The sequence below is a fragment of the Gigantopelta aegis genome, chromosome 10, assembly GCF_016097555.1.
Source record: "Gigantopelta aegis isolate Gae_Host chromosome 10, Gae_host_genome, whole genome shotgun sequence".
In the NCBI taxonomy this organism is placed as follows: domain Eukaryota; kingdom Metazoa; phylum Mollusca; class Gastropoda; order Neomphalida; family Peltospiridae; genus Gigantopelta; species Gigantopelta aegis.
Window position 1 is genome coordinate 64,620,817 of NC_054708.1, and position 11,525 is coordinate 64,632,341.

Consider the following 11,525-nt stretch of genomic DNA (forward strand, 5'->3'; position numbering starts at 1 on the left):
GGCTGTAATGGTCGATTGTAGATTTTTTAACATCGACATTTAAATAAAATTAATGTTAGCGATTGCAATTTATTCATAAGTGCAAAGGGAGGTTTTACATGGTAGTGATGATTGTGGGTACAGGGCAAAAAGTTTGCCCGACCAATATCGATGGCTGGAGTTTGACCGTCAGTATTGCCAGATTTTTCGTTATAAAATGGTTGCAATAATTATTTGTTCGAATGTAAAATATTTTATATTTTGCGGTATCTGAGAGAAGGGCTACAAGAAGTTGTAAAATAAGAATGATTGAAATATTTGTTTAATAACACCTCAGCACATCTTGTCCTATGGTTATTTGGTGCCTAATATATGAAGATTTCTACACTTGAGAACTAATGAGAGAGAGAGAGAGAGAGAGAGAGAGAGAGAGAGAGAGAGAGAGAGAGAGAGAGAGAGAGAGAGAGAGAGAGAGAGAGAGAGAGAGAGAGAGAGAGAGAGAGAGAGAGAGAGAGAGAGAGAGAGAGAGAGAGAGAGAGAGACACAGAAAGAGAGAGAGAGAGGCAGAGAGACACAGAAAGAGAGAGACACATAAAGAGACAGCGAGAAAGAGAGACACACAGAAAGATATATATATATATAGAGAGAGACAGAGACAGCGAGACAGAAAGAGAAAGAGAGACAAACAAAGACAGACGGAGAGAGACAAAGAAAGAAAAAGACAGATATATAGAGAAAGAGAGAGAGACGGAGAAAGGAAGAGAGTCAAATCTCAAATATAGCATATACTACTCTTAAATATATATATGGGTTAAGTTCCTTACATCACCTTTGTTAGCAAGTGTTAACAATACAACCACTGAAATTTTATTTGCTTTATTTTATCTTTTATTATTTTGAATACGAGGATACCTTTTAATTTTTATTTCAATTTTCTTCAATTCAACAGGAATTTTTAAAATGTCTGGACTCAACATATCCAACGTCTGACTCCGGTTCTAACATGCCCATAAACATATTTTCACTCTATTACAAATTTCACAAAGAAGGCTTAATGAGTATAGGCATGTTCTTGCTTGTACATGGTATGTATTTAAAGTGCTTAATTTGTATGCTACTACTGGGTATGTATAATGCCGATTACTCGATTACACACTGGTTACCATGGACGTAACTAACGAGGGGTGGGGGTAAAAAAAACCACACAAACCCACAAAACAAAATTCCAACCTAAACCAAGGTATTATATGAAATGTGTAATGTATGTTTAGAAGTGGGTTTTTTTTTTTTTTTTTTTTTCTTTTTTTTTCTTTCTTGTTTTGTCTACTAGATGAAGACTATGTGCATTACAATACCATGATTGCCCCCCCCCCCCCCTGCATCACAGTACTTTAAAGGGACTATCCTGAGTTTGTAGACAGGTTGGGTTTTTTTTGTTTTTTTGTTGTTGTTTTTGTTGGGTGGGGTTTTTTTTGGGGGGTGGGGGTGGGGGTGGGGGGTAAGTTTTCGGCAAATAAAATATTTTTACATGATTAAAATTATAATTTACTTACATTTTCTTGTTTCGAATATAAATATCTCTATAACCACATCGTAATGTTTTGTAGCATATCGGTATTGTGTCGAAAATCATTTCGTATTTACAAACAAAATTGGCCAAAGATCACTCCAGATGTATTTAGCTGTACAATGCTTTATATTTGAAACATGTTAAGGTAAGATAGTGTTTTTAAAAACAGGAAAAAAATCAGGATGTGTGTTTATTTTACTGAGTTTGCAGCCAGAGCCTTTTTGTCGACTAAAACGTACATTAAATACTCTTTTTTTTGCTTAGAATACCAATATATCTATAGTGTTTGCGGTCGTGTGCTATTGCTTTTTTTTTTTTATCGTACTTAGGTCTACGAAATTATTGGAAGTTTTGGGCTATTACAAACATTAGGACAACAGCAAACACTTTGTTTATGCAGATATAGATATTCTAAACAGGTAAACTACCTTCAATGATGTAATATTTAGTCATCAAAAAGGATTCTGTTAGTCGTAAACACGTTACAAGGGCAGTAACTGGGGACACAGGCCCTTTAAACCACGTACACGTATCGGAGACGTACATCGTGGTTCGATTGTAATGTAAGCAGGGTAAACGTGCACGAACCTACGGTCTGACAACACTGCTAGACTCATCCTAGACGTGCGTGGTTCACATGTACTAAAAACAAATTCACAGCTGGTAGATCCCCTTACAGTTTATTGGGTTATTTTGCGCTGCAGCCAGTGCCACATGAATCAGAGGTCGTCACGTCAGGTAACGAGTGTCGTCTGCTGCCCTGACTGGGGATGTCATCAAATAAAATACCCGTTACTGACTGCTATTGGAATGTGGCGGGTTTCTTCTCTAAGACACAAGAATTGCAATTTTCAATAATCATTTAACGGAAGAACGTGATAATACAATTTTATTGAAAGTTTGTAGAAAGTGTGTGTGTGCGCGCGCGCGTCCCCTCTGTATCCTCTCTCTATGTCTCCGTCTCTCTCTCTCTCTCTCTCTCTCTCTCTCTCGTATCTTCTCTCCCCCCCCCCCACCTCTCTCTCCCTCCTCTCTCTCTCTCTCTCTCTCTCTCTCTCTCTCTCTCTCTCTCTCTCTCTCTCTCTCTCTCTCTGTGTGTGTGTGTGTGTGTGTGTGTGTGCATTTTTAATATTTTAAAACACAAAATTAGTATGTACGTGAATAATATGTAATGTATCTATGCAATGTATGTAAATGTGCGAGTAGTATTTGTTATCAAAACCAACCACAGATACAATAGCATAGTAAAGCGAGTTTCTCAATGTTCGACAAATGACATCCATAATGGCTGACAGACATGAAGACCATGCACCTGTATATAGTGTTAGTGTCACAAGTCAAGGGTAATCTGATTTTAATTGTATGAAAGAGAATATGTGGTTATATATTTTATAACATTTTTTATCATTTATACGGTATTTTAATTTATACGAATGAGAGAAGCATGAAGTATGAGTCATAGCTTGTATCTCACACGTGAAGCTGTCTTTAATTAGCAAGGTAACAATTTGTATTATTGTAGCTTGTGGTATGGGTGAGTGATAGATGAGTGATAAGCTGACTGGGTGAATATAGTGTGGAACTGGGTTACTGAGTGGATGATTTGTCATTAATCGCTGAGAGAGAATCATTGAACATTCAGTTTGGGAAAGACTTGGTAGAAGTGTAAGAGACTTTGTGGAAGTTCGGGTTATTGTTTAACCGTAAGTAAATTAAATATTTTACACATGTATTGTGTTACAGAGGTGTGACATTTGAATGTTATTTTGGTCTGTATTTAGTTTGCTATATTAAATGTATATATTTAGCAAATGCTCAGTGTAACTTGTGAAATGCGGACATTAAATGTATAATGTGAATTGAATTATGCACATGAAGTAAGTTGTACGTGTTATTAACGTATACGTTGTGAAACCTGTATAATGTGGACATGTGTGAAATGATGAAAATGATTGATGTATAAAGGGTATTTAATATTGAGGTTTTGCATGATAGTAATGGAGTGTATATTGTTTACAGCAGCTTGTGTGGTATCTGTTGAGACCAACAACGGGATGAGCAGCGAGGGGCAATGTTAGAGTTTGACCAGGTGATTGGGCTGCGGAAGTATGTGAAGAAGGGACGAGGAAACTGACGTTGATGTTAATTCATGGAAGTTGGGTACAGCTGAAGTGGAAATTGAAGTTCCACATGTGGGCTACTTATTAGCCATGATGTTGTGGTGGTGAATAACAAGTGTATTGTTATCGTGCAGCATCTCGGTGAATAACAAGTGTATTGTTATTGTGCAGCAGAAACATATTGTGTAAATATGGCTGTAGTATTTAGAGCTGATCTGAAATGGAGGGTGCTAACTAATGTTAGTACATAATTTAGTTAGAACAATATATGTATATAAAAGTTGATCACGAGGAAGTGAATCATAAGGATTGTGTTATGAACTGAAACATTTTATATTGAACTGTGTGGTTTTAGTATATTATTTTGTGTGTTGTGATACGTGATATTTTTATATGAAATTATGTGTAAAGTGGTGATAATGTATGTTTATTATATATGAGAAGTGTGAGTGTTGAGGGAGTGCTGGTGATTAGTGGTGTGTGAGAGGGATATAATTAGGGTTAGTAAGTAGGAGTGGAGAATGAATGTGATTGTTATTTGTGTGCTGTAAATAAATGTAATATAATTTATTTGGATTAGTGTTTCTTTTAGTTATTCAATCACATGTGACAGTTAGCGACTTGTTCAATTGACAGACCACGCTAGTGTAGTATAGCTTTTAGCCTACTTCAGTTTCATCGATCCTATTTCACCTGAACCTGTAAACCTGCTCATGGTCAGGGCGTATGGGGACTTTTTGATTTTCACCTGAACCGAAATTGAACCTGAACGCCCATTTTGAACCGTTTTGTCCCCACCTGCTTTGGGGGAACTATTAGCAGACCCTGAAAATGCTTTGTGAACTATTAGCAGACCCTGAAAATGTTTGTGAACCCAGACTGATGACGTCAGAAAAAAAAAACCTGTTTGTTTAGTGTGATCGACAGTGACACAACTTGTTTAGCTCGTGGGTTTTTTCATCTTTGTTAAATGGCAAGATTCTTTAAAGTAGTTCTTTCTGAAATGTTGACTAATTGCAGTCTTTTTCAACTGATAACTGCCTCTTATAGGTGACACTATACAGTTAGCTCCCTTGTGTACCATGTGGCGAACATTTTAGTAATTTGCAAGCAAGCTGGATTTGTGAAAAATTAAATAGCTAAACCTTTATTCAAATGACAATTTTTGTAAGGTTTGATAAGCAGTTTCCATAAATATATAAGCCATATCCGCCAACACCCGCTTGGGTGTTGTTTGTATAGGTATGAACATTGTCAAAAATACACCTAAAATCATGCAGTTTAGGGATACATTTTGGAATATAACACAAAATGAGTCCTCTTTACAACTATTACCCTATTAGTAATTTCCGTGAGACAAAAAATACCTGTATGTTTCTTAATTTTTAAACCATAGCGGGCATTAAGTATGCCAAAGGCAGACATGCATACATCTCAGCTGAAGATTCACAAATAACTGTGGTCTTCTACCAATATGATTTTGGGTTATCGGTTTTGTAAATATTCCTTTTCATATGTTTTCATTAATTAAAAAATAAAAAAATAATTTGATAGTCATGTTAACTATTTTAAAAGAATAATGGATTAAGCAGACCTGCAGGAACGATATCTGGTGTGTGTGTGTGTGTGTGTGCGTGTGTCCGTGTGTCCGTGTGTGTGCATGTGCGTGTGCCTGTCTGTGCGTGTGTGTCCGTGTCTGTATGTGTGTGTATGTCTGTTTTTTGCAAATCCATGATTGAAGGTTAATTATTTGTAACATTGGAACATGAAGTAAAAATTTTAAGCTTAGTGATAGCCAAGGAGTTATTTAAAAAAAAAAAAAGACATTTGGTTTTTCACTAGGAGTGCAACGGTTTAGCTGTAATGACGCTTGATATTCATGCACCGGGTTTTCCTTGTGACAAACGTGGATAACGATCTATTTGTGAAAAATTGAATAGTTATACCATTATTCAAATGAGGATTTTTGTGATGTTTGATGAGCAAGTTTCCATAAATATATGTGTGATATCCGTCAACTCCCGCTTGAGTGTGGTGTGTATGTGTGAACATTGTCCAAAATGCCCCCAAAATTATGGGCACATTATGATGGATTTAACACAATGATTTAACTAAACATATTTAAAATGAGTCCTCTTTATAATTACGACCCTATTTGTAATTTCATTGTGACTAAAAGTACATGTATCTTTCATTATTTGTAAACCATAGGCGGGCATTTAGGATGATAGGGGCTGGCATCAGGCCCGTAGCCAGGATTTTGAGGGGGGGGGGGGGTCGTTTAGGCTTATGGTCGACCCCCCCCCCCCCCCGAACTTCCATTGGCTACGGGCCTGGGCATGCATAAATCTCAGCTGAAGATTCACAAATAACTGTGGTCTTCTACCCATAAGTTTATCTTTATTTATATTGAGTAGGAAAACAAAAACTGTACATTTGCCTCCTCGGGTGGGATACTACGGCCCTGTTAAGTTGGTGAATACACTCGAAAGTGTGGATTTATGACAAATAATTAACTCGTCCTTTTGGGGATCGTGGATTATTTTTCACGAATCCATACTTCCTCATACATTCTCCACTACTTAAATGGACTAACCTGAATTTGCTGCCATTGTAACTTGTTTACGATACCCGGAGCCTTTTTGATGACTATAATTACACATTAAAGATTAAGAATATCAGTTTCTCTATAAACAAGGTTTGTTGTCTTCCAGTGTTTATAGTAGTTGAAACCGGATTTTACCTTCCAATAATATCGTACATAGGCTATGAAATATATATATATATATATATGTGTGTGTGTGTGTGTGTGTGTGTGTGTGTGTGTGTGTGTGTGTATATATATTACAAAGTAAAACGAAAAAGACTGCACCCGGCTGCAAACCCCGGATAAACAGCCATTGGTATTCTAAACAAGATAATGTATAAGTCGGAAACATCTTACAATTAAATCGCTGTAAACTGAAAACAGCCCTATTAATACTCCGTCACAGGTACTTGAATCCATTATGCCTTCATATATATATATATATATATATATGTATTGTGTATAAAAGATGAATATTTGTATCCGCTTTCTATACTGTTTACAATGTCACGTTCCATTTACAGTATACATTCAGGGGCGGATCAAACAGGAGGGTGTTGAGGCGCACACTGCCACCGAAATTCTTAGTACCCAGAAATATTCAGTGCTTAACAGTCTTAGCTGAAACAGGTGGAGATAACTTTATTCCAGATGGCGCGACGATCGACAGGGTCCCAGAAACCTGGTTTGTCTCTGACTGGCTTCAGGTTATAAGCGACTGAGTGACTTGAAATTACGTATCAGTTTGTTTTAACAGTAAAGTAATATTTTAAATATCAGAATGTGTTTTGTTGCAATTTTCTTAATGTCTATCTAACTGGGAAAAGGACATAAAAAAAAAATTGGGGTGGCAAAGTTGAGTTTTTATGCGGCAAAGTGTACCCATGCACACGTTTTTATACAGTGTCAACACGAACGCATTGCGTATTATACAAAATATATATTTATTACCTTTACTGTTAATGTCTTTTCCACCATATCTAAGTATATAAAATACTAGACCGCCCTGTGTAGGAACGTCCTGTATAGAGCCGTCATCACTATATACATATATATATATATATATATATATATATTTTAATACTACACACCCACACGTTATATCATCGACGTCCCAAACTGCGTTCACCTAACAACAAAAACACGAATACGATATTTACGGAAATATTATTCTATATTTTTCAGCTACGAACGTGAAACAAAATAGATTTTAATCATTTAACGTAAAAAAAATCAACAATTTGGATGTAAAACAAATCCATTCTAGTAAACAAAAGTGAAACACCCTACAGTAAACAGGAAAAAGTGCGACGTTTCTAACTGCGTTAAGGCGCATGCGTTTGCAAAAAGTATCATAATGCGTATGTGCAGTTCATTATTTTCCATTTTTAAGACAACTACATGAAAAAATATATGTTTCTTAATTATGCACAGTTGCCGAACACTTAATTTATTCAATTTTTTTAAAGGAAAAATTCAATTTGTCAAGCGTTCTGGTTCGGTCCGCGTTTTATCAACACACATCGCTCACACTTGATGTCAATACTGATAGGCATTACGTCCATACATGCGCATAGTTTGTAAAATATTTTTTTTTTAATGAATTGATTCTATATTAAAAAATTTTATATACATGTGTACTTAAAATTATTTACAACTGTTATGAATGGATTATGAATACTATTCACTACAATAGAGGCACAAAAATGTAGCATACCTTTTGCAGATCGAATATAATAATTGAAAACAAATTCTAACAACAGGGGTCCTAAAAATCATAAAAATTTAATTCTTTGGCCTTGTTGATCTGGCACGTGTGAGGTCATGTGACACGCATCGAATGTTAATTCATCGTTCTCCATTTTAAGTCAATTTCTACGAGTCATGTGGACCCCATATCGGTAATTTTAAAGAATAAACAAAAACGACTTAGTAAAATTAATGGTTTTAGGGGTTTGTAAAGTTTTGTATTTAGATACTTACTTTTCTTATTGTTTATAAAAATGTTCCTGAACTGTGAAGAAAAACCTTATAAATGAACGACATGCCGATGACAACAAATTGGATGTTGATTGCGCGAACCGTGCCCGAGAAAACAAAGTGAACGGAATTTGAAGCATAACGCAGTTAGGGACGTTGACGATATATAAAAACAATCCCGGCGTTTCATATATATTTTATTGATTATTATCCACTATATATATATATATATATATATATATTCTTTATTATTACTGACTTTCCCATCTCAGTACAGTGTAGACAAACGTCAATGGTAACCATTCACTTCAGTGTATACTATAGACCGTCCTGTGCAGAACCGTGCTGTATAGGAACGTCCTGTACAGAGCCGACAAGGTTTTGCCCCTTATGATCGTGGTATAACAAAGAATGACAAAGCAATGAAAAAATACAGCTATTGTCCGAGTTTGTTGGACCCTGACGAGTGACGCGCCACCTGTTTTATTATCTCCCCTGTTCTGAGCTAAGCACCCAATGGGCATTCATTGCTGGGTGGGTTTTTTTTGTATGGCATCAGCTTGCTATTTTTATGGATTATACATGTTAATGTATTTTTGAACACTACATAGGTACCCTTTATAAACGCTGCATCAACTTCCTGGATACTTGAAATGTCTTTTTAAAATGTTGCACCCCATTACCTACAAAAATCCCCAACTAAATCCGTCCCTAATATGTATAGATATTTTTAGTAATCCTGACAGAATCTTAGAGAGGAAACTCGCTACCACTTTCCATCGGTAGCACGGGAAATTTTATATGCACCATCCCACAGACAGAATAGCACAAACTACGGCCTTTAATATACCAGTCGTGGTTCACTGGCTGGAACAAGAAATAGCCCAACAGGCCCACCGACGCGGGGTTTGATTCTAGACCGACTGCGCATCAGGTGGATTGTAAGTAGAGCAATTTTCCAAATTTGCCGATGTGCGACAATAAACCCAGCCAACTGATTTTCAGTCAAGTATTCTTTGTAGAGACTTTTACAGCTCTTCAAATGATCTACCTATGCTCACTGACCCCCCCCCCCCAATTGCACACATACAAATCACAACACAACACACACACCCCACCACCACAAAAAAAAGAACAAAACAACAACAAAAAACACCCACAAAAAAACAAAAAAACAAAAAAAACAGGCTAAAAGAGACAAACAGACATGGAAGGAACAAATAACACAACTATATTTTGATTGTAATTTTTTTTTTTTTTAAACCATACAGATAATAATATAGGCTTTTTGCACTTTACTTTTAATGGTTACATATTTCATGAGTCTGTGTAATGAAAGCTAAGATACACTTGGTTTATGCTGTATATAAAAATCAGACCACATCTAGGCATATTCCATTTCATCCAAACATAATATATTATTGTATACATACAATTAATAATGATAAATGTTCCAAACACAATCACACGTTGGTGTCAAAATAGCCATTAACACTTTAACAAACAATTTTAATTAAAAATGATTTGCAACCCTCACAAAACATACTTGAATATAACTTCCATCATGAAATAAAAATATATTTTCACATTCACTTGCCCACCCATTCCCCCTTCAACTTACAAATCATACGATCTTTTTCGGTTTTGTTTTATATTCTTTTATTTAAAAAAAAGGAAAAAAAAGGGGGGAAAAAAGGGAACATATTAGATTTAAAAAAAAATTATTAGTAACTAAACAATATTGATTAACTAAATTTGCATTTATATGGCCAATATAAACAAATGGTGTTTGCCATTCTCATTAATAATATTTTCTTAATTTTGATTTGAGATTTAACATGAAGTCAATCCTTAAATGGCACATTATTTTAACTTCACTCACATCACGTCTGTGAAAACCCCCCAAAAACCCAACCTGTTTTAATAGAAGCTTCTCTTGTACACAAAATAAATCTTACCTATATAACTGCCACCACGCACTGACTATAAAATGCAATCAAAAGCCGCCAAGCACACAATGTGTCTTATTAAAGAACCAGCAGAGTATTTTGAATGACCACTTGTTCTGTCCCTTTGATAATTTCTGTACTGGCTTCAACACTGACTATCACAATTTCTTTGTTTTGATCATAGGACAAATACATGGACATTGTTTTGTGATATATGTACAGGTACACACTATATAACAAATATAATTATTTATAGCAAATGGCATAGTATCAAGATATCACACAATGCTGAGATGAACATCATGTTTGGACCCATGGTTACAAACCTAAACCCTTAGATTCAGTGCTCTCATCAGTTAGAGGAAAACTCCATCAACCTCAAAATGTCAAAACCTTGTGTAATAATGGTTAATCAAAGTTAAGATATTCATTAACAGTATATGACAAAATAAAACAAAATAACCTAAGCAATGTAGATTGTAGATTGGCCCAAATGTGAAATGATTAAACAAATTTTAGTCAAGTATACCCACTCCTCTCCTATACACTCTCATTTACATTCTGTCAAATTAAAAATATAGATCATGACTCCAAGGAATAAGGCTTTAGGTTTTATATATATATATATATATATCGTTAAAAAGTGTATGTTTTTCTCTACATGACAGGCTTGTTTCGTGAGAGAGTTGAATTATTGCTCTCACTCATCAGATGTAGATTTAATTACACCGTCAACGGAAAGCTGATGACGTAATGTACTCTGTGACGTCGAGGTTACGTCACTATGCAGGTCTATAATAGGTGATGTGTGGTATGCGCACAGAAGGTATTTGCGTCTGTGTCGACATGCTGATACGAGTTCATTCTTGGAGTTTAGTGTGCTGGTTTCAGATTTATACATTATGAACAGTTTTTCCTTCAGGCAGAGGTTACATCTTTTGCTCGCTGGAGAGTATGATTTTGCTTTGGATAAAATTTTCCACTTAATGGTGTATGGGGTGAATCTATCCTTCAGTGTCCAAATGTACTGACTTAGCGCTGTTGCGTTCTTCTGTGTTGCGTTTTGAAAACTGCTCGTGTGCGTTTTGAAAACTGCTCGTGTGCGTTTTCAAAACGCAACACAGAAGAACGCAACAGCGCTAAGTCAGTACATTTGGACACTGAAGGATAGATTCACCCCATACACCATTAAGTGGAAAATTTTATCCAAAGCAAAATCATACTCTCCAGCGAGCAAAAGATGTAACCTCTGCCTGAAGGAAAAACTGTTCATAATGTATAAATCTGAAACCAGCACACTAAACTCCAAGAATGAACTCGTATCAGCATGTCGACACAGA

At 35.8% G+C, this 11,525-nt stretch overlaps 1 long non-coding RNA gene across 1 annotated transcript; it reads left to right on the forward strand.

Annotated features, from left to right (window-relative positions):
* The first annotated feature begins 3,056 nt into the window (after positions 1-3,056).
* On the forward strand, positions 3,057-4,239 carry LOC121383314. The gene is made up of 2 exons (XR_005959289.1): positions 3,057-3,252; positions 3,569-4,239. It is a non-coding gene; the product is annotated as an uncharacterized LOC121383314 (long non-coding RNA).
* Positions 4,240-11,525: the final 7,286 nt, after the last annotated feature.